General features: G+C 37.3%; 1 pseudogene across 1 annotated transcript in view; it reads right to left on the bottom strand.

Annotated features, from left to right (window-relative positions):
- The window catches only part of LOC144229052 (actin, cytoplasmic 2 pseudogene), a 49,856-nt pseudogene that overhangs the window by 14,565 nt on the left and 10,276 nt on the right, over positions 1-25,015 (bottom strand). Inside the window, exons 2-3 of the transcript XR_013334341.1 lie at positions 23,949-24,104; positions 16,628-16,811 (exon numbers count right to left, since the gene is read on the bottom strand). The product of XR_013334341.1 is annotated as an actin, cytoplasmic 2 pseudogene (transcript). The remainder of the gene's footprint in view (positions 1-16,627; positions 16,812-23,948; positions 24,105-25,015) is intronic.

The following is a 25,015-nucleotide window of genomic DNA, read 5'->3' as shown; positions in this document are numbered from 1 at the left end:
AAAAAAAAACCAAAACCATAGAATTGTCTTTGCACCCAGTTGAAAATCAATTGACCCTGAATTTATGGTTTATTTTCAGAGTCTTGGTCCTATTCCATATATATATATATATATATATCCTCATAGAAGTACTGTATTACCCTGCTTTAAGTTTTGAAATTGAGATGTGAGAGTCCTCCAACTTTGTTCTTTTTCAAGATTGTTTTGGCTATTCTAGGTACCTTGGATTTTCTTTATTAATTTTAGTATCAGCTTATCAATTTCTACAAAGAAGTCACCTAAGATTTCTATAAAGATTGCACTAATTGCAAATCTGGAGGAGGATTGCCATTTGTAACATTATCTTCCAATTTGTGAATGTTCAATGTCTTTCCATTTATTTAGATCTTTAAAATTTCAAAAATGCTTTGTAGTTTTCAGAGTATGAATTTTACACTTTGTTAGGTTTACTTCTAAATATTTTATTCTGTGTCATGCTATTATAAATTAAATTGTTTTCTTAATTTTATTTTTATATGACCCATTGCTAGTGTTTAGATCTATAATTGCTTTTCACACATTAATATTGAGTCCTGCAATCTTGTTGATCTTGTTTATTAGTTCTAATCATTTTTAGTAGATTCCTTAGGATTTTTCTATATACAATCCTTAAGATCCACATACAAGATTATGCTATTTGCAAATAGAGATAGTTTTACTTTTTCCTTTTCAGTGAGGATGACTTCTATTTAATTTTCCTACCTAATTGCCTTGGTTATAACCTCTACTATAATGTTGAATGGAAGTGGTGAGATCAGACATCGTTGTGTTGTTTCTGATATTAGGGAAAAGGCTTTAAGTCTTTCACCATTATGTATCATATTAGCTGTGGGTTCTTTGTAAATGTCTTTCATTAGATTAAGGAATTTCCCTCTACGCCTTGTTTGTTGAGTGCTTTTAATATGAAGGAATATTGAATTTTGCCAATTGCTTTTTCTGTATCTATTGATATAATCATATGTTTTTTTTATCTATTGATATGGTGTGTTACATTAATCGATTATCAAACATTAAACTAAACTTACATTGATGTGATAAATACCATTTAGTTATGGAAAACAATCATTTTTATATGTTGCTAGATTCAGTTTGCTAGTATGGATTTTGAAGATTTTTGTGTCTATTTTTGTAACAGGTGTTAGTCTGTATTTTTCTTTTCTTGTAATGCCTTTGTCTAATTTTGAAATCAGGTCTCATAGAATGAGTTAGGAAGTGTGTATTCTCTGACTTCTTGGCAGATTTTGTGAAAGACTGGTGTTAATTCTTCTTTCAGTGCTCTGTAAAGTTTGGGTCTGAACTTAATTATTTGTGCTTTTTGATTACTAAATCAATTTTTTTCTGTGAGAGGTCTATTCAGATTTTGTTCTTCTTGAGTCAGTTTGAGTAGTTTATCTCTCACTAGGAATTTACCTATTTTAAGTTACCTAATTCATTGGCATAGAGTTGTTCATGATAATTCTGATAGTTCTTTGTATTTCAGTAAGACTGGTAGTTTTGTTCATTCTTTTGTTCCTCTTTTTACTAATTTGAATCTTCTCTCTTTTTACTTGGTGGGTCTAGAGAGTCTGCTAATTTCGTCCTTTCCAAAAAGCCAACTTTTGATATCATTGATTGTTTCCATTGTTTTCCTGTTCTTTATTTCACTAGTCTCTTGGAATTATTATTTCTTTCTTATTGCTTGTTTGGAGTTTAGTTTGCTCTCTTCCACTCACAGTTTCCACCCAGTTTATAAAAGTAGAAGGTTAAGTTATTGATTTGAAATCTTTCTTCCTTATAAGGTAGGTACTTACATGGATAAATTTCCCTCTAAGCACTGCTTTATCTGCATCTCCTATGTTTTGGTATGCAATATCTTCATTTTCATTCATCTCAAAGTATTTCTGTGAATTTCCTTTTTGATTTTTTTCCTTGACTTATTGGTTATTTAAAAGTGTATTGTTTAATTTCCATGTATTGGTGAATTTTCTAAATTTGTTATTGATTTTCAATTTCACTCCATAGTGCTTTGAGAAAAAAGCATTAAAAATGCTTAAATGTGTATTTTTAAAGATTTTAATCATTTTAAATATGTTAGTGTTGTTTTATAGCCTACCATAGAAAGTTCTATGTGCATTTGAGAATGTGTATACTGCTATTGTTGGATGTAATGTATTAAAGATGCTTATTTTGTTGGTTCACAGTGTTGTTCAAGTGTTTTACTTCCTTGTAGATCTTATATCTAGTTGTTCTATCCATATTTAAAGAGGGATATTGATGTCCCCATCAATTGTTGAATTATCTATTTCTCCTTTCAGTTCTGTCAATTCTTCCCTCATATAATTTGGAAGCCCTGTTTGGAGTGTATGTTTGTAATTGTTGCATCTTTCAGATGACTTGAGCTTTTTTAAAAAATAAAATGTTCCTCTTTATATGCAGCAATGTTGTCTGAAGTCTATTTTTTTCTGATATTAATATTGCCAGCTTTCTTTCAATACATTTATAACTTTCAATATAATGTGTGTCTCCTGAAGGTAGCATTTGGTGGAACCTTTTTGTTTTTAAATCCAAGCTAACAATCTCTGCCTTTTGATTATACTGTTTAATCCATTCATATTTAATATTATTATTGAACTAAGTGGATTTATATCTGCCATATTAATTCTTATTGTTTATATGTCTCATATCTTTTTTGTCTTATTTTTCCTCATAATTTCTTTTGCAATGAATACTTTCTAGTATAGCATTTCTTTTAGTTATTTCTCATATATATATATTTAGTTATTTTATTAATGGTTGTTCTAGGGCTTACCATATGCATCTTGACACTCCCATTCTTTTTGTTAACCTACTTAAGTGGACTTGCATGCCCATCATACCACTGAAAGTGCTCATCAAGAAACAGATTTTTGAATCCTATAATAAATTTTCGTCTTACTCAACCAGCATCTGATCCAGTGAATCTCTCCTATTTTGAATCTTTCTTCATGTGGTTTCTGATATACCACTTCTTCATTCTTTCCTCTTACATACTAACTCGCTTTCCATTCCCTTTGGTAATTCCTTCTCTTTCTCCAGACATCAAAATATTGCAATGGTTCAGTGCTTACAACTGATCCTCTTCTCGTCTATCTTCTTCACTCATTAGCTATATATATTTCTCTATATACCAAGACTTCTAAGTTTTATCTTTATAACCAACCTTGCTCTAAACTTGAAACTCCACATCTTATTTCTTCTACATGTCTCCACTTGAAGTTTCATTTATTTTTAAGTTTTATTTATTTGAGAGAGAGTGTTCATGTGTGCGCATGCATGCACACACAAGCAAGGAAGGGCAGAGAGGAGACACAGAATTCCAAGCAGGCTCTGCACCATCAGCACAAAGCCCAATGCGGGGCTGAAATCCATGAACCATGATATCATGACCAGAGCCGAGATCAACAGCTGAACACAAGTAGAACACTTAACTGACCGTGCCGCTCAGGCACACCCATAGTCATCTAAATTTTAACACATTTGAAAACAACTTGCCAAACTTGTTATACCCCCAGTTTCTACATCCAGTAAGTTCAACTTCATTTTTTTCCGGATACTTTTATCAGAAATCTTTTTTGGTCTCACACTCCACATCCCATGCATTAACAAATCCTGTCAGCTCTCTACTCTCAAATTTATCTGAAATTTAAATACCTCTCCACTTTCTGCATTGTTACTGCTCTAATATAAGCCAAAATATCCCTTTATCTGGAATCCTGTAATTATCTCCTTCCACCATTTCCTTCCAAATTATATTCACAGAGCAGCTAGGGTGCTATTTTTAAAAAGATCATGTAGCTTATCTGTTGAACACTAGTATTTCTACACCGCATTTATAATAAAATGGATAATCCTTACTATTGTCTACTAGATCCTATATTATCTACGTAGTAGTTTTCCATTGCTGCATAATAGAGTATCTCAACACTTTGTGGCCTCAAACAATAGAAATTTATTATTTTTTCAGTTTCTGTATGTCAGAGAAGACAGAACATCTTATGTAGATGCTTCTAGCTTGGAGTTTGCAATTGACATGCTGGACAATTTGACTGGGGCTGTGGTCATTTAAGGGCTTGGCTGAGGACAGAAGATATGCTTCTGAAGAGGTTCAGTCATATGCATGGCATGATAGGCTAGGTCTTGGTGAGAGGCCTCCATTTCTCCCCATATATTCTTCCTTGTATGTTGCTTGATGGTCTTTATAACATGACATGTACTTTTCTTCAGAATGAGTGACCCAAGAGAGAGGGCAAGCACAAGCTATCTTTTTTATGACCTAACCTCAGAAGTCACATAACATCCCTTTATCACATTCTATTTATTAGAACCAAGTCACTAAATCTGGTCCATATTTACAGGGAGAAGAATTAGGCTCTCCTTTTTGAAGGGAGAGACATCACAGAATTTAGNCATTCTATTTATTAGAACCAAGTCACTAAATCTGGTCCATATTTACAGGGAGAAGAATTAGGCTCCTTTTTGAAGGGAGAGACATCACAGAATTTAATTTATAGACAAATGTAAAACTATCACAACTTGTTCTTCATTTTTTTCTTTTGTTTTAAAGTTTATTTCTTTTGTGGGAGAGAGAGAGCGAGTAGGACGGGGGAGAGAGATTGAGGGAGAGAGCAAATCCCAAGTAGGCTTAGCACTGTCAGCACAGAGCCCAATGCAAGGCTTAAACTCACAAACTGTGATGTCATGGCCTGAGTTGAAATCAAGAGTTAGATGCTTAGCCAACTGAACCACCCAGGCTCCCTCATATATTTTTCTTTTCTGATTTCATTTCTTTATCCTTCTCCTTGCGTGCTCAACCACAGCCGTGTTTGTCTTTACTATTCTTAAAACATGACAGAAATGTTACTACCTCAGAACATGCACATTTGCTGTACACTCCACCTGAGTTTCCCTCCAGACAGCCATGTGACTCATTTACTCACCTCTCATATCTCTGCTCAAACGTTACCTCATCATTGAGGGCTTTCCTGACCATTATAACTAAAATAGCATTTTCCCCCTCCACTTCTCTATCTGCTTTATTTTGCCTTGTTTTTTTTTCTTCTAGTTCATATCACTACCTGAATATGTATGTATATATGTTCACAGACACCTACTCTACCTGCTCTTAAGTATAAACTCCCTTAAAGTAGGGATCTGGTGTTTTTTATTCATTCTTGTAATCCTATTACCTTGAACATTTGCCAGGCACATTGTAGATACTTGATACATATTTTTTTTATTTATAGAACACATAAAATTACTGTGTTCATAATTATCTTGGTGAGCATATCTATCACACGATACAATGAGCATTTGGGGAATCACATTTTCAGTCAAGTAAGTGAGAAGAAGAGATTGTATGGATGGTTTTGCTAAACAACTTTTTTCTTAAATTTGGGCAGTATCTCCTCTTATATACTTACATGAAAGTTTACCTAAAATGATAGTTATAGACCTTCAAATAACTTCAGAAAGTTAATTCCCAAACTTTCAAAAGGCTTTTGGGATTGTTATTAAATTACAGTATTTCAACAAAGCATCTATTATATAAGCATTTAAAATCATCATGCCTAAAATTTTTCTTTCTTTCCACAAACTCCCTTAATGAGCACTCTACTATGAATAATGCTTTGATAGATAAGATAAAATGAATTAGCTCCAAAATTTTGAAAATGTATGGATGCATGCTCAGTTAGAAACTTTTTCATCACAAAAGTCTTCAAGTCAGTAACTTTTTGATGCTGTTTTGCTTTTTCATCTGAATTGTGTATTTAGTGAAAGAAACATATATTTGATATATTTAGTATTCTCCTCTCTGGAAGTATTACCATTCTACTTGTATTAAGAAAAAATAAAACTTTGTGCTTGGCCTCAATGACTACTCATTAGATATAAATATTTTCTAACCATTTTATTTTATGTTTAATTTTTAAAATGTTTATTTAGTTTTGAGAGAGAGACGGAGGCAGAGACAGAGCATGAGCTGAGGAGGGGCAAAGAGAGAGAGATACAGAGACAGACACAAAAACTGAAGCAGGTTCCAGGCTCTGAGCTGTCAGCACAGAGCCTGACACGAAGCTTGAAATCACAAGCTGTGAGATCATGACCTGAGTTGAAGTCAGACTCTTAACGGGCTGAACCACCCACGTGCCTCCTTCTAAAGGACAGTTATTAGTAAAAATCACTCTATCATAGGAGGAAATAACATTTTTTTTTTTATCTTTCTTAGTGCTTGAGTGGTATTTTGTATCTTAAAATGGCTATATACATCTTGACTTTTTTCTATTTCAAATAAAATTGTGGTTTTTGTTAATAAAAAATTGTCAGTTTAAATTCTTTTGAAATAAACATATTAACCTATATTATTTTCATTTTCTGACTCTGCTAGCCAAACCCAAAAATGTAATAATCTTTTAATAGGTTTGTAGAGAACATTGTAATGCCAACCATGCATTACCAAGTTAGAGGATAAAATGTGTGTGCCTACATAATATATATACGTGTCTCCCCAATGGTCTCAAGGACATTTGCCACTGTAACTGTTTACAAGTAATAAGAAGCATACAACAAAAAGGGGGTGTTATTATATGCATATTTAGGGATATTTCACAGACCCTGATGTGCCCGAAGAGACTAGAAATAGATCTGAAAATTAGGAAGTCTTCTTCATATCTAGCCTTTGCTTCTTTCAGGAGATGTCCCTTATTCTTCCATTTCTGTAGAATAGTTTTAGCTGCTACTCTAATATGGGTGACCCAGAGTTCCTGAGTTATGATATCTCCATCCATAAGCCCACTCAGATCAGTTAGACTTCCCAAGTTCCAATTCCACACTCTCAAGAGAGAGAATCTGATTGGTTAGGAGTCTGTTTTGTTTTTTTTTTTTAACCAATCAGTTCTGGCCAGTTTTGTGTGGTGTAGACATGCCTGCTTGGGTTTCAACCAGTGAACAAGGCAGGCAGATTTTAGAGAAGAGGGGGTAGGGGGCAATCCAACAGGTGCTCACTACTGCTTTTCTTTAAATGTGTATGTTTTTAAAACTTGAGAAGTGGTCTTACATATAATGATGCTATAACATTAATTTTGAAATTAAGCATTTTCTGTAAGCAAGCAGATTATTACACAGGTTAATATTGATTGAAGCCTCTCTTTCCACCTATATTCAATCATTCATCAAAAATCACTGATTTAAAAACGAATTCAGTTTACTATATACTGCCCCAGTGTGACTGCTCCCTAAGGCTGGTTAATGTTTGTTGAGTTTGATGTATGTGTTGGGCATATAGCTGTCTGTAAGACACTTAACATTACATTCAGTCCTCATGATTTCCTATTTGTAGAAAACTGGGGCTCAATAAAACAAAATATCTTATCTATAGATACATTCTTAATTCGTCATGGGTTGGAATTCTAACACTTGTTACTATCTCTGATATCTCATTTACAAGTAACAAGGGATTAAACAACAAGGTAAATGGTTCCATAAGGCACATCCAGAACATAGGACATTATATAGGACAAACTAACCTAGTCTCTTTAACAAATGGATGTTATTTTTTAAAAAAAAGGATAGTGCTACATTAAAAGAATCTTAAGTGATATAGAAAAAATGCAATATGTTGTCCTGGATCAGATATTTCTTTAAACAAATCAACTGTAAAAGATATCGTTGGGTCATTGAGAAAATTTGAATGTTCTCAGAGTCAGTTAGGAAAAAATTTACTGAAATACTTGTCTGAAAAGGCAGATTTTTGGAACTAGGTGACAGTATGATCTCATTTTGATAAAAATAAATATGTGTATATATAATGGGATCTGGAAGTACTGGCTCTAAGGTGTTAACATTGGTGATTTCTAAGTAGTAGGAATATGATATCTTAATTTTTTCATATGTGGTTCTCTGTATTTTAATTTGTTTTCACATTACACATGTACTGCTTATGCATTAATAAAATGCTATTTAAATTTTTTTAATGTTCATTTATTTTGAGAGACGGAGAGAGAGAGATGGAGAGAGACAGAGAGATAAAGTGTGAACAGGGGAGGGGCAGAGAGAGAGGTAGACACAATCTGAAGTAGGCTAGGCTCTGAGCTGTCAGCACAGAGCTGATGCCAGGTTCAAACTCACAAACTATGAGATCATGACCCAAGATGGACACTTAACTGACTGAGCCACCCAGGTGCCCCTAAAATGCTATCTTTTTTTTTTTTTTAAGAGAGTACGACCACTGGATTCTGGACCATGGCTCTGGTCCTGATTTAATACTGTGACTTTGGACACATTATTTACTTTTGTAAACCTTGCTTTTCTCAACTCTGAATTGGCATGGAACATAGGACACCTGCATACAGTTACTGTGAGTATCAGAGAGATAACAAATGGAAAGCGCATAACAAATTCTATAATCTAATCATGGCTTAATAAATGCTAATTATTATTACTATGCTCAAGTATTACCAACAAACATTTGAATGTAGCTTTCATCCAAGAAAATAATCCAACTTTGTGCTTAAAATCATGGCTTTGGGGCATATTGAGCCATGTTATAGAGTGAGATGTTCATGAATGAGTGTCCTTAGTTCAACGTGCTAACGGCCATTCTTTATGACTTAACTGCAAATCAAATAAGCACACTGAACCAAAGCACACTCTGTTCCTAATGGTCTGTGGGATCCAGACACATGCCAATGCATGTAAAGCATCTGATGAACTTGGGAGTTTATCCAAAGCATGCTTCTCTTCAGAACCCATAATCATGCTTCAAAGATTTAAATTTCACAAAAAGGAGTTTCATGATGACAAGGGCACTACTACTTACTATTTATATTACAGAGCTGCACCATCTGTCTTAAAAACCACAATTTTGTAAATTTTTTTGATGACTTATTGTAAGATTGCCCTGCATATGTAGTTTATGATGAAACCCTTCAGTGAAACCTCTTGTTGAATCAAAATCAACTATTAATGATTTAAAGAAAAAAGGCAGTATTCACATTCTGCTTGATGAGTCAAAGATGCAGGTTGCAAATTTCATGAGGTGAAGGTTGTTTCCATCAGACTGACATCTAGAATCTGTGTTACTATTTTAGATCACCTTGAACCAGGTACTCTTACTCGTCCACACGCCAGTAAGGCCCCTAGGAGTTGAATCAGGTTCAGAGGAAATATTAGCTCCACCCCTTACTCTTCACTCTCCTCTTCCCTTAAGACACCCTGGTAAACATCAGGAAAATATAATTCAGGAAAATGTAGAAATAAATGTAAGGTGGGTCCACTAAAGGTTAAAGAATGCTTATGAGGGAACTTTGTCTATTAATCAATTAATCAAATCAACACTGTGAGAGATAGCAAAAGACTAGAAGTGGAATACTCTGACCTTAAAGAAAAAAATAAGGTAATGATCTTCTTTATTGTTTGATTAATATCAGTTGCTATTTCAACCCAGAAATCCCAGTAATTTAAACCAATACAAGTTTACTCCTTATTCCTCTCATAATCTGCTGAAGGGTTTCCTGGTCAGCAACCTTCTGTGGGATTAGTCAGGGACCCAGTCTCCTTCCATGTTATATGATCCTCACAATTACTTAGTCTATTTTGGTCTGGAAGAAGCTTCTATCATGTTCTATGGGGAAGAAATATACATGAACTATATGAAGGAAACTAGAAAATATGGTCCATGGCTGGGAAGTCATTTAATAGCAACTCAGCTAAATGTCTTTGGTTCCCTTTCCTTCTTTGCCACCTTTTAGGAGCAGATACCTCACATGTGAAGGTGGTAGTGATGGTAAAACATTTTATGGGTACATCAATAATATACTTTCACAAGCCTCAAGTTAATAATATGGTTATTGACATCACCAAGCATTACCCAATCCAATACACATTTGTTGAGAATCTAGTTGTGTCAGATTCTACTAGGTGCTAATGGAGAGAAGATGAATGGACTTGGTGTAATGAAAAGTGAGGAGACAGATATGTGCATAATTAACATTAATTAAGGGTGAGATAAAAGTACCAAAATTAAAGTATAAATCAAAGGGTTAGTAAATGCCAATCCAGAAGATATTAAATCTTGAACAATGAGCAGACAAACCTGATTTCCATGCAAGACGCTGTTTGACTTTCCCTGTTTTACTTAAGACCTACTCTTAACTCAGGTAAAGGAGAAACTGTTGAAACAATATGAAGGTCACAAAAAATGAAAATACACTCCAGGCTAAAGAGGAATAGGTCCTGATGCAGATGAACAATGGCAGTGGCCGTCTGTGATTCCTTTTCTTTGTCCTTCTCTGTTTCTGCTAGATTCTCCCTTCACTTGACCCTGTAGTGTTGCCAGCCTTAGCCTGACAGAACTTTATGGGTTGAGTATTAAGTACCATTCTGAATGGTTCCTATCTTTAGGAAGGAACCTGGTTGGTTGCTAATCAACAGATAGGCTGCCCTCAGGTCAGCCACTGCAAATGGGCATGAGTGTCAGGAAGGTGGGATCACATGCCCATTGAGCTGCCCCTTGTGGGGAATGTGATAGGAGCAGGCAAATTAACTGACGAGTATAGGAGGCAATGTGTAATTCAATATTAAAAGTGGTATTGAGAGGTGCCTAAGTGGCTCAGCTGGTGAAGAATCTGACTTTGGCTCAGGTCATAATCTCATAGTTCCTGAGTTTGAGCCTCACATTGGGTTCTCTGCTATCAGTGCAGAGCCCCCCTTGGATTCTCTATCTACCTCTCTCTCTGCTTTTCCCCTGCTCTCTCTCTTTCTCAAAAATAAAGAAAACATTTAAAAAAAATAAGAGAGGTACTGAAGTTTAAATGGGTGAGGAAAGGCTAGAGGACATTTCTTACTTGAGCAGAGCATAAACAAAAGCAAGAAAGAAGGAAAATCCAAGTATATTTGGGGAATATTTAGGTGTCTAGAGTGATTGGATATAGAACTCACTGGGGCACTGGATTTAAAGTGGATTGTGAAGTTGTGAGGCTAGAGGCGAGGAGTTTAAATCAATAGAAAATAGAAAGACCTTGAAAATGTTTTCCATGGAGGTAGTATACAAAAGATAAAAAGCACAATGCTCTCACAGGTGATGTGAGTATTCAGCACCATTTCTTCATGAATAACTTGTCATCCAGCATCTTAGGGGTCACAAAAAGCCTCTTGGTGTGGAGCTGGTCACTCTGAACAGAAGGAAGCATGGTATAGTAAAAAAGAAAATTATCTCAAACTTTCAAATCAGGCAGATCTGTGTTCAAGTCCTGACTCTGCCATTTTCTAGCTGTACGTCTTGGGAAGATTTCTTAGTTTCTTTAAACCTCAGTTTTCTTGTCTGCACAATGTGATTTAATATTGTTCAGTGCTCAGTGGTATGGCATAATGACTGAGGAGGTACGGATATGTCACATATCCATTAATTTGTTGGACCAGTGGTATTAGGTTTGTGGTAAGAGTTAAATGGTGTTATGCTTGGAAAATGCTTAGCAAAGTGCCTGGCACATAGCAAAGAGTCATTACACAGTAGTTTTTTTTTTTTCCTCCTGTGTATTTCTCTTTGAAAATTTCAAATATTTATTAGAATGATGAGAGCTTGAATCAATGAATCTTTGAACTGGCTAGTTGTATGAAGACTATCTAAGGCACCCCAGCAGCCCTCCACCCAGCACAGACAAGTAAGGAAACTTCTCACTGTTGTATCAGAGGGATTAATCTTTTCAATATGCCTCTTGCCAAAGACTTTGAATGTAAGTTCTACAGTTGCCCAGTGCTCACTCCTGAATCCTTTAATGCCTCACCCACATACTGATTTCTAGAACTCATCTGTGTTATCTCATTTCAGTGGTTCCTTGCTTTTGCAGTTGACAGAGGACAAACTCATGGATAGATTTTAGATAGGTTCACATCATAATGATAATTAGCTGTCAGGGGAAAAAAGGGATCAGAAACATCTGGTGTCACCTTTCGAAGAAGCTACTGGTATTCATTCCACTAAAGAAAGAGAAAATGAATCTGTGATAGACCCAGGCTATAAGTAAAGTAACAATGTGGTCTTCGTAGAGTTACTTGATTTTGTAGCTTAAAGGGAATGCACTATTTTGGATTTCCAAGCATGAGTATACTTTCTGGAATATAAAAAAAATCCATGGGATTTTGTCTGTGGTATCATAACTGTCACAGTTTGCAGTAAGAAGTGATCAACTGGTAATTCCTCAGGGCCCTGTTATTGTGTGTGTGTGTTGGGGAGGGGGGATGATTACTAGTATCACATAGAAGGTATCATGGTGTCTTTTTTTTTTTTTTAACTCAAGAGGGTTGAATATTCCTCTTGCTATAGCTTGAAGAAGAATGCTGCCCTTCAACAGAGAATGATGATTCATTGCAGTATTTAGCAAGAACAAGATATAAAATTTGAAAGGGAACGCAAAAATTTATGCCCCCTTTCTTGTCACTTGTGACTCCCTCTACTGCCCTTAGAGCAGACATGAATGGAGTAAGAGAATCAAGCTCAAGGTCAGTAAGCTGCAGGCCTGTGGACTCCGTGGTATTCTATGAGGGCCCGACTTCTTCCCTCTCCCTCTTTCTGTTTCACCTACATTTTGATAAACCTCTATTTAAGTAAGAGCACTTTTACGCTCTTTGCCCCAGGCACAGAGCTCTCAGGTGACAAAGAGCTGCAGCACTACTTTGTCATCCTCAAGAACTGACTAGACCATCAGAACAGTACACATCCAAAAATGTAGGATGAGGGCAATGCAAAGTTCTAACGGGAGTGTCAGCTAGAGCAGAACTATTCTCTTAATCACTCTGGTTAAGATTGTCATTAGTTCCACAGTGAGGCATAACTGGACACTGCTTCCAAAATCATTATTTCTTTCTTATAGTTTGGTGTATACAAGCCTGTGAAGGAAATGGAATGGAATTCTCATTAATGAATGTGGTTTAGTCATTTTCAGTAAGTCCTTTTGTTTTCTTCATCCCAAGATAAGATTCAAAACCCTAATTGTTTACTTGTGATTCCTGTGTTGTTTTTCAAACTTGACCTTGTAATTCAGTGGTTGGGTGTTCAGACTGAGCAAAACCAGGCAAGGCACTGATGGATGAATCTGCAGGACTTATTTAAACACTGGTATATGATTAGTATGTTGTGATGACGGATAACCACTATTTTCTTGTTTTTGATACTTCATCTCATGATGTTGGGGCTGGGCATAGTCAGGTGCAAGTTCAAGAAAGGGCTGAGACACTAACTACCTAATGTTCAAGAACTGTGTAATCCATAAAGCACAACTACACAGAAATTGATTGCAAAGCCCTTGCTCATGGGAAGTGCCACAGTTGCCACTAAAGGTGCCTCAAAAAATTTGTGTTGATTGTAATTCTTTTTTAGCTTCTCTTCTAGAAAGCAACCAAACCTTTAATTATGTCCCTCTAAAGAACTTTATTACTAATCTATTTACTGATCGTTACTACTGCAAACTTGTCTGTAAATCTGGAAGAACATCATCAAATGTCTTTGCACTCAGGCCTTTCTCGCTGCAGATTCCAGAACTTGTGATGCCACCTCCACTGGAAATTTCAGTGTTAGAAGACTTCCTTGATTCCTGTGTTAATGCTGATCAAACTCTGTGATTAACGGTGTGGAATCCCACGTAGCAAATCTTAAAATAGATGTGGAGGAGGTAGAAAACCATCCTCGAGAATTCAAATCAGTCAACATGATTTATCATTCATAAAGGATCCTTTTATGGTAACTTGACAGTTATTCTGAAAATAATTATTACTTTATTTTAAAGCCACAGTACTCACAACACATTCAGAAATTACTTGTGTGGAGGCAGAAGCTTTAGCTCTTGATGGTGAATTCTGATATTTATATCATTCATTGTAAAGAAGAATGTATGTATCATGGGTTGAACTGATTGCAAGTATGTCAAAGGCACTAGTTTTTCCGCAAAAAAAGTGAGCATGAACTCTTGATATTTAATTGATTATCAATTGTTGCATCACAAGGATTTGAATGATTATTCAAATTTGGAAGAATTTGCTTATGGTATCCTGTGTTTTGGAACCAATAACATTTTGAATTACGTAAGCCCAGGTATCCGCATAATAATCAGAGTCTTATTTGCAACACACAGATTGCAAAACTCTCTGGTAAAACTTCTGCACTTACTTCATGAGGCCCTACAGGGTGCTAATGTAGGATTCCTACAAGGGTTTCAGTAGTCATCCTGGAGGACTGCTGGGAAGAAGAGCAGTGTTGCTTGATGGAGCGTGAAGGACCAGGATCTAGGACTGTAGGTAGCGGCAGGAGCAGCAGCCATAAAAACCAGCATGAAATTCAGGGACAGACCTTTTCCCTGTTCTGAGGTATTTACATAAGCCTCTTGGATTCTGTAATGCTCAAAGGAGAGGCTTCTAAAGTCTGACACCCCACCGTGATGAGGAAATCTTGGTGTTAGAATTTATTTAACTTAAAGATCAGGGGTGCCTGGGTGGTTCAGTTGGTTAAGCATTCATTGGCTCAAGTCATGATCTCAGGGTTCAAGCCCTGCATCAGGCTGTGTGCTGACAGCTCAGAGCCTGGAGTCTGCTTTGGATTCTTTTTCCATCTCTACCTCTCCCTGCCTCACACCTGTCTTTCTCTCAAAAATAAATAACCATTAAAAAAAAAAAATAGATCAACACATTTTTGGAATGCTTCTTGCCCCCAAGTATTGCTGAGTGAATTCGCACTCTTCACACAAGTTAAAATTCCTTTTTTAGAGAAGTTACACAATCTCTCTTTGTAGGCTCAGTATCACTGGACATTCTCTTCCTTTTAGTTGTTAAGATTTGTGCCGAAGAGTTCTTTATGAAAAAATTCATTATTTCAGATATGTCTGGTTTTATAATTCACAAACACACTTCCATTAATTCTTATTGTAGTTTTCCAACTTTGTTGATGCTTTCTTTGGACTTCCCTTTCAAAGCTGGCTTTAAACAGCCCAAATTTTTGTGTTAATCTTTGTCTATTGTTGAGTAACTGGGGTCATTAATTCACTAATAGCATTGGAGAGGTGCTAAAGTTTTTCAAAACTGCAGATTGACCTAATTAATGTCTTTTCTGAATTGTGCTAATTCCCCCATTAACCACTCTGGGGCCTCTTAAAACTCCCCAGTCTCTCCCGCCATCTATTCAGAAGTGTTATGTGCTTAGAACAGGTTGTGATTGCCTTGATTATGTGTAAAATAGCAGTGTTTTTAAAATGTTTGCAAAAGCATTTTCCTTCTTGTCATTTATTGCTTGGGTTATTCATTTATAACTCTCACTTACTTTTACTTTGCCAACTTTTAATTGTCCTCCATTATGCTTTTCCGTACTCAGCAAGGTCTGCCCACCGCCACCCAGCAGCTACTATTGCTTGGTGATTGACAGTGAAGAGGATTAAGCATAGGCCTACATCAGAAATATTCTCAGAACGACACTGATTAAAGATAATTATTTCACAGTGAGAAGAGACTAGAGAGATTAGTGTCAGAATCATTGTATAGCTTTCATTGTTCATTATCTAGGACCGTATATAGTAAATCACATATAACAATAAATTCTTCTGTCATTTCTATGCGTTGCATTCCGAGAACTATAGTTACATGTGGATCTTAAGGTGGAGGTGCGGAGATTAATATCTGAGTGCAGAGGATGGAAGCATTAAGTAAGCAGCTGTTTTGGCAGAATGACAACTTAAGGCTTCTGTCTGGGTTGCTTCTGTGCTTCACATGTACATAGATGTCCCAAACCACCCTTTCTTCTTCTTCTTTTTTTAAATGTTTATTTATTTTTGAGAGAGAGAGAGAGAAAGAGAGAGAGCACAAGAGGGAGAAGTGCAGAGAAGGAGAGAGGGAGACATAAGACATACAATCAGAAGCAGGCTCCAGGCTCTGAGCTGTCAGCACAGAGCCTGACACAGGGGCTTGAACGCACAAGCTATGAGATCATGACCTGAGCCCAAATCGAATGCTCAGCTGTCTTAGCCACCCAGTGCCCCTCAAACTACCCTTTCTTATTTTATTTTATAATGTTGTGTTTAGTCACAAAATGTGCTTTCATTTTCATATGTCAGACATTCTCACCTGCATGTCAGTCAATTCTGCCCTGGCAGCTAAGGACTAAATAAAAAAGTCAAAGGAAACCTAAACCCAGTCTAAGAAAAATGCACATGTCCATTTGGTGGTTTATTTGGTAAATATTCTAGATTTGGAGATGATTTGATTACTGACTCTTCAGCATTATTTCTCATCTTTGCCCTCTTTGTTTCTCAGAGCACCGTATTAACCATGTGTTTCTGATATTTTGACATCTGGTGCCTCGCTGACCCCGGGAGAGACTGTGCCTCCAGGGCTGGCCAGTTCCTAGATATAGTAAACAGCTGGCCTATAAGTGCATCTTTCATATGCAAACCAACACACCCAGAGCCCACAAGCCCTACTACCCACCATGGGATAATATTCCCCTACCTTCATTATTCCAGGGCCTGTACCTGTACCTACCCCAGAACCTGCTGAAATTATTCAAACCAGCCAATTCTAAGCCTGTTTAACTTGCCTCACATGTTATTCCCTGTAGAAACAACAGTCAAGGCTCTTGTCCACATTTTCCCTTTGCTTCCTCTGCCTCCTGATGGATCCTGGAGCATCCCTGAGCGGCCCCTGTGGTATGGAGGGACTTGGGAGTACAATAATTGTCTTCTTAACGACAGCCATCTTCTGATCTGTTGCCTCCACCGGAGCTGAATACAAATAAAATTTCTGTTTTACAACAGGTACCTATCACCTTCAAAAGTAATATGTTATTTAATTATGTTAATTTTCACTGTCTAACTCCTTCCCTTTCTGCCTTCTGTCTGCTAGAATACCTTGGAAGATGGACATTTTGTTTCTTTCATCTACTGATGGATTCTAAGGGAGTAGAATGGTGACTGGCCCCACTATGGGGACCCCATAGTATACACCCCCGTAAATGTTTGGCTGAATTAATTACTTCTTTGATTTTTTTTTTGTTGTTGTTGTTGTTATCTTTTTTCCAAAGGTGCTTGGGAAAAAAGACTGGCCAAGCTGTGGCTATTGCCAGGAGCAGAGCGAAGAAATTTTGTATTATCTTGGGTTCTTGATACACACAGAGAAAGCAAAACAAAAAGTCCAAAGATGTCTTCTATTCACGTTCAGTTCACAATACAGTAGCTATCCTTGCCTGGGTGTGCTACCCAATACAAGCCTATATTCTGGCCCCAACAGCAGGCTAGCTGAGGGATCCTGAACAAAACCCATCACTTCTTAGTCTCTTTGGATTATTTATTTGTAAACTGAGGGGATGGACTAAAGAAGCAAACATTTAGTATGCTAAATAATTTTCTATGAATTTTACTGTTTAGCAATATAAAGCCAGTAAGTGTTGTATTTTATTATTATTACTATTATTAATGTTTATTTATTTTTGAGAGAGAGAGACACAGAGTGTGAGTGGGGGAGGGTCAGAGATAGAGAGGGAAACACAAAATCCAAAGCAGGCTCCAGACTCTAAGTTGTCAGCACAGAGCCTGACAGGGGGCTTGAATCCACGAACCATGAGATCATGACCTGAGCCGAAGTTGGCCACTTAACCTGCTGAGCCACCCAGGCGCCCCTGATATTTTATTTTAAAGATGAAAAATTGAGGCTGAGAGAAATTACCTAATGTCACACAGTTTGTAAATGAGAAATAAAGATTTCAACCCTTAAGAGTCAGTCTCTGCTTCTCTTTCTCTCTCACTCTTTGAAATTTCTTAGAAGCTTATGTTTAGAAAAGTACACAGATTGCATATGGGTAACACAATAAATGGTCACAAAATGGTTCCATTTATGAAATTATAACTCTTGTCAAGAAACAGAAAACTCACAGAAGCACCACTCTCTTGCATCCCTGTTCATGCTATCCCTTCCATTTACCCCAAGGATAAACTACCTCCTAAATTCTAAAGTCACAGTTTAGTTTCGCTTATTTTTGAAATTTATATGAATGATTTTCTAGTTATATTCTTTGGCTCCTTTGCCCAACATGATGTTTATAAAATTCACTAGTTTTACTGCACATAAGTGCAGTTTGTCACATGATATGTTGTTATGTAAATATACTACAATATGCTTATTCATTGTACTATTGATGAACATTTGGGTTGTTTGTAGTTTGGGGCTATTATGGCTAATACTACTTTGAACATTTTGCACATAATTTTGGTATACGTGTGCATACAATTCGTTTGAATACATACCTAGGAGTGAAATTTCTATGTCTAAAGAGGTCCTCATCTTTCCTACCAGTAGTATGAAAGTTCCAGTTATGGGTATCTGGGTGGCTCAGTATGCTAAGCGGCCACCTTCAGCTCAGGTAATGATCTCATGGTCTGTGATTCCGAATCCCATGTCAGGCTCAGTGCTGACAGATCAGAGGCTGGAGCCTGCTTCCGGTTCTGTGTCTCCCTCTCTCTGCCCCTCCCGTGCTTGCTCTCTGTCTCTCTCTCTCAAAACTAATAAACATTTAAAAAAAAAAAGAAAGTTCCAGTTGCTTCACATCTTTATTACATTGGTATTATCAGCATTTTTCTAGTTTCGTCTTCTACTATAGAATTGTATTTAATTAGATCTGAATTTGTGTTATTTGGATGACTAATGAGATTAAGTATTTTTTCCTATGTTTATTACCCATTGGTTATCTTCTTTCTGAAATATGTCAATTCTCTTCCCATTTTTCTATTGAGTTGTCTGTATTTTTCTCATTGACTTGTAGAGTTCCTTGTAAACTTTGGATAGATTTGATTTTATATATTTTAAGTATATTTTCCCACTGTAATAACATTACTCTAACACTTGGTTGGTGGCATCAATACTGGAACTAATTTCAGTACTCTAGTGTTGGGCAGATACAAGTTGACTCAGTATTTACCACTTAATCTTTTTTGATGTCATTACTAGGCATATTAAATTTCCCAGAGTAATTCTGGATTGATTTCCTCAGTGCTTTTTTTTTTTTTTTTTTGGTAAAGATCTCTTCCTACATATACAGACTATATAGAGACTAAAAACCACATCTTGAGATTCAAATTTTGGTAAGGAGAGTGAAGAAAAAGTGTGTGGATTCAGTGACCTTGATATAAAAAGTTCTTAGCTATAAACACCAAGCTTTCCCCGACCCTCCTTTCCCTGAGCCTCATCTTTATTCTGACCCTTACGTTATCTTTCTCTCCCCTTATCTTCACCTATGATGGGTAGGTGATGGAACCCTTTACCTAAGGGTAAATTGATGGTAAGGATTATAGTATCAAGGATCAAGGGAACATCAGAGATAAGCATGAGAATTTTTTTAAAATGTTTTATTTATTTCTAGGAGAGGAAGAGAGAGAGAGAGAGAGAGAGAGACAGCGTGAGCAGGGGAGGGTCAGAGAGAGAGGGAGTCACAGACTCCGAAACAGGCTCCAGGCTCTGAGCTGGCAGTCAGCACAGAGCCCGACGCGGGGCTCGAACCCACGAACCGCGAGATCATGACCTAAGCGAAAGTCGGACCCTCGACCGACTAAGCCACCCAGGCGCCCCAAGCATGAGAATTTTAAAGTAATTACATGAAAACTTTAATTAGAAATTTTTTAATGTTTGTTTTTTATTTTGAGAGGGAAAGAAAGAGAGAATGAGAGAGAGAGAAAGCAGGGGAGGGGCAGAGAGAGAGGGAGAGATAATCCCAACCAGGCTCTGTGCTGTCAGCAGAGTCTGATACCAAGGCTAGAACCCATGAGCCATGACATCATGACCGGGGCGGAAACCAAGAGTCAGACACTTAACTGACTGAGCCACCCAGGAGCTCCTATTATATGAAAATTTTAAAAGCTGAAAGAGTAATTATTTTTAGATGTAATGTTAAATGTTTTGGTTTTAAGTTTCAAAATGGTGGTAGCATGAACTGCACAGCATAGACCAGAGCAGACATTATATGGAGTTGAAAATTAGTGCGGGGTAATGCTGTGCTACCACATCTTAAGGCTCTGTGAAATCCCTCCTTTACTGAAATCCATCTTTATTGAATGGAGACTGCCTGCACCTAGAGTGCATAGTTTGAAGTTCCAACCTGTTCACATATTAGCTGCTCCTTATTTCATCATGGTATAAGTTGGTATTTGATGTATTTAATGTGCCTAAATCTAATGTCTATAGTCTACTATCTCCAGTGTGGAAGCTGCTCAAGAAACCAAAATCATAACTTTTAAAGCCCAAATTACCTTAGATTGTCTGGGTCAGGGGTTTTAGACCAGGATTCTATTCTATTCTATTCTATTCTATTCTATTCTATTCTATTCTATTCTATTCTATTCTATTCCATTCCATTCCATTCCATTCCATTCCATTCCATTCCATTCTGTCCAAGCGAGTGTGAGTGCAGGTGAGCATGGGAGCAGCAGCAGACAAACAGAGAAAGAGAGAGAGAACCTCAGGCAGGTTTCATGATCAGCGTGGAGCCCAACATGAAATTTAATCCCAAGATCCTGGAATCATGACATGAGCCGAAATCAAGAGTCAGACACTCAACTGGCTGAGCCACCCACGCGTTCTAGTCTTTAATAAGCTTCTGTTGATTTATTCCTGCCATTGTATGTGTATTCCTGCTGCTGCATGTGTGTGCATGTATTTTTCTGGGGAGAGGGTCCATAGCTTTCATAAGATATTCATAGGGATCCAGGTTCACCAATAGCTTCCTTAAACTAGTCTAGTTCAGCATCTTCTTTTGGCGAGAAGATGGATTCACTTAGGATGTCACATCTAATGACTAGAGTAGAGTCAGACATCACTATTGCTGACCTGAATGGGCACTTTAGCCAGAACTAAAGATTACAAGGTTAGAGGTAGGAGATTGTATATGGAGATATCTCACAGTCCCTATTAGTGGGATTAGACCTTTTTCCTATCAAAATTCACTTTCATTTATAAGAGGATTCTGTGGAAATAGAGGATGTAATATATAAAACATTGCTTTATTGCCAAGCCATCCATTTATTTTGTAACTTGGGGGAAGCCTGTAATTAGAGTTAGCAGTAGTTCTGATTAATAAGTTCTATCTGCTCTCATACTGTGCTAGGGTTCCTTCGAGTGCTGGGACATGTTTTATTAACATGGAAGGGCTGTTGCCGCTCACCTCTTGTCACTTGAATCAGTTGCCTGCTGGCCTGGTACTCCATTTTGTGTGGCAGAACCTTACTGAGTCTGCATGATAATGGGCCTTTTAAATCCTAAACAATAAACATTCATTTTACCACTCCACCCAGCACAGAAATGCTCTCTAACCTCAAATCAGCCACAAATAAGACTTGGAAATCAATTCATTGTGCATCGGCTTCCTGCCTGGCTCCTGCTTTGCAGCAAATAATTTTAGTAAAATATCTGCAGAGCATGTCTGTTTTGAATATGCACAAGTTGAGGTATTGTGTGTAATGCGGTCTTCAACCCTTTTGTGATATTTCTGTTTTTATCCATTGAACAAATTCTATTGAGCAAAACTGATTTTTTATACATTGGTAAGTAGGATTCGAAAGCCCTGAGGTGGATTTCAGGGGGAGAAAAAACGCTCTAGTGATTCTCCCCAAATTTGGGGAGAATTTTCAGCACCCCAAAGTCCTCTGGTTGTTTGAAAAGTTGTGTTTCATAGAAAAGCAGTTTATTATATTTGTGCTGGTCAGATTCATTAGAATATTCTCATGCATAAGGTATCAGTTGTTGGAGAAGACAGTATGAGTGCATTTGGCCCTGAAAAGGAATATCTTGTCAGGTTGAGACAGGAGATCAAATGGTTATGTCTCAAATTCCCTTCTGCTGGGGCTTGAAGTTTGAGCCAGACTTTCTTGCTCGTGTCTCCTAGGCCAGAGTTCCATTATTTCCACACGCTCTGGTGCTCCTGGGGGCTTCCAATTTCTTAAAATTCATGAGAACTCAAGGCCAGGAGGGGCGAGTCCCAAATGTTTTCAGTTAAAGGACCACTCAGGGAGGCAAAGAGCCCTGTCCCAAATATTGCTATTGTAATCACTCTCCTTCTCCTCCTCTGCCTCAACAGTGCTACAATTAGTGGCAAAACTGATGCTGCTTTCGGGAATTTCAAGGAGCTGATGTGTGTTTTTCATTAGCACAAGAAAATGAGTAACTTATGCCAGAAACTGAAGCATTGGCTCAGTTAAACTATAATGTAAACCTTAATATGCAGGAGACCAACCCGAAACAACATAGGGGTCCTCTTGGCCCACAGTAAGATGGGTGTTTTAGAGCAGGGACGTGTGGCTCAGCCACAGAAGATCACCTAACCTTTTAATGATATTCATCCATTCTCTTTCTCTCTCTCTCTATGCACATTTGCTTTCAAGTAGGGCTTTTTCCTCATTTTAATCATACATTCTAATTAAAAATGGGGACCTCTCCAAGTTTATTGTATGCCTTGTATTTTATGTTTCAAGAGCTCATCTTGAAAAAAGGAGAAACAGAGAGGGCATGTGCCAAGGTTATTGTAGGGTACCAATTCTATTTTAAAATCCTAGCAGTGTATTTGAGATAGAGGCATGATATGATGATCTCCCTTATTGTGGTTATGATTAAACATAATGAGTAGGAGCAGTCTGCAGGCTTATCACTATTCTGTGTTATAAAGTTGCCCAAGAGTAAAATGCAAATACAAACAAGGAGTTTTAATGAGCCAAAGTAATAAAAGATCCAGGCAACAGGAAGCCGGTGGCTGTGCTTTGGTTCCTTCCCAACGGGTGGCTTGAACCGGACTCTTTCAGAGCAAGTGTGAGTTGGGGTGAGTCAGTTTCCAAACATAAAATTTAAACTACTGAAGATTAGCTCTAAATATTATTATTCACTTAAAAAGAAATTTATTTCCTTTTCTTTCATGTGAAGAGTTCCATTGTACTACCCTGAAAGATACAAAAGGAAGTAAAGCCCATTTCCTTACAATATTTTTTCTTTTGTGAGTTAGTATAAATGTTTTGGCCACTTTACTTGACCATAATTGATAATACTGGGTTAAGAAAAAGGCCTTTTGGGAGCATTAGAACTAGAATTCTTTTCTTTTGTCACAATCATGTTCTAATTGAAGTTTATACTAAGTCATCATTATAAACTGAAGAGTTTTTTTCTTTTTGTAGTGAGAATAGTTAAGATTTATCTTCTTAGCAAATATCAAGTATCCAATACAGTATTCTTTTTTTTTTTAATTTTTGATGCTTATTTATTATTGAGACAGAGAGAAACAGAGCATGAATAGGGGAGGGGCAGAGAGAGAGGGAGACACAGAATCTGAAGCAGGCTCCAGGCTCTGACTTGTCAGCACAGAGCCTGACGCGGGGCTCCAACCCACAAACCGCGAGATCATGACCGGAGCTGAAGTCGGATGCTTAACTGACTGAGCCACCCAGGTGCCCCTCCAATACAGTATTCTTAACTATAGTCACCATTCTGTACGTTAGATCCCCAGAAGGTATTCATCTTGTATAACTGATGAATGTTTGTTCCCTTTGACCAACATCTTCGCACTTCCCCTCCACCCCTCCACCAACCATCCTATGCCTGTCAACCACCATTCTACTTTTTGCTTCTATGAAACTAAAGTCTTCATACAATATAAATAATATTCTAATGGTCAGCCACCTCTTTGTAGAAGAGCAAAAACCCTTTAGCTTTCTTTTTCTTGATTATACGTACTTCTGCCTGCATACAAGTATTCTAAAAGTGCCAGAGATGGACCCACATAAATGGAGCACTCAGCTTAATTCAATGTGATGAGTTTTTCTTTTTAATCATTTGCCCAAGAACGGGTTAGACTTAGGCAAAATGGAAGGAGGAGGTGATGTGAGTCTGTTTACCTTGAGTTGTATCACCAAGGAGCTGGATTGCTGGTGAAGGTTCTGTGATGGTTAAGGATAAACATTCATCTACTGACATGGGAATGTCTTTTGTGTGGCTCAGGGCCATTCTGCGTATATATGTTTGTGAGGATGTTGGCGTCGAGCATTGACCATCTGCAAGAGTGGGGGAGATACCTGATAACTTTTTCTGTGCTTGTCAAAGAATGTCTATATATTAGACATTTGGGTTCTGGTGGGAAACTCTCAGGGAAACCAGAACATAAGTTGTCTTGCTTCATTATGATGTTTAAACTTCTGGAAAAGAAAGTAGCTTTCTAATATTGTTCATGATTTTTTTCTTAAACCTGGGGTGCCCATCGGGGAGCTTTTGGATTTTGACTGTATCTTCTCTTTTGTCTAAACTTTCTCCACACAGAAACATTTGATTCAGTAAAGATGCATTAATCTTTGTGATTGCAGAGTCTGTCTAGGGTGACCAAGAGCTCTTACCAAAAATAGATCCAAAAATGTGAAAGTAATAAATAAAGTCACCACTTTAGGAGGTGCAACTCATCTCACTACACAGTGGGGGAACAAATGTATTGTTAAGCAGGATTTTCTTCTTGTTTTGAAGCCAAGAATATAATCATCACTTGATAATTTATGGGATGCCAACTCTTTAATGGCATCTAGTAAGCACTAAATTGCTTTAAGGGACAGAGACATTGTGTCACCTGCAATTCATTAAAAGGTCACAGGCCATTGTCAAAAACAGCATGTTTGAGCTCCCTGCAGTGATTTGATAACATTGTGTTCTGTCTATGAAGAGTCCAGAGTCTGAGGTTTCTCTGGAATCCCCATTTCCTGGGAGCATGATGCTGAAGACCTATTGTGGTGAATTGGGATGTTTGAATGGAACCAAAGAATGACTTTTGTTTCAGAGAGATGCCCTTTAAAGCTCCAGAGGACCCAAACCAACTGGCTTTCAATATATGTTGATCTGACCTCACTGCTCTCACAATTCAATGAACAATTTCCTGTTTTACGGGTCTTGATTTGTAAAGAAATTATTTTGTGCTATGATA

The sequence above is a fragment of the Crocuta crocuta genome, unplaced genomic scaffold (assembly GCF_008692635.1).
Source record: "Crocuta crocuta isolate KB4526 unplaced genomic scaffold, BGI_CrCroc_1.0 scaffold153, whole genome shotgun sequence".
NCBI classification, from domain to species: Eukaryota; Metazoa; Chordata; class Mammalia; order Carnivora; family Hyaenidae; genus Crocuta; species Crocuta crocuta.
This window is presented reverse-complemented; position numbering and strand designations above follow the sequence as displayed.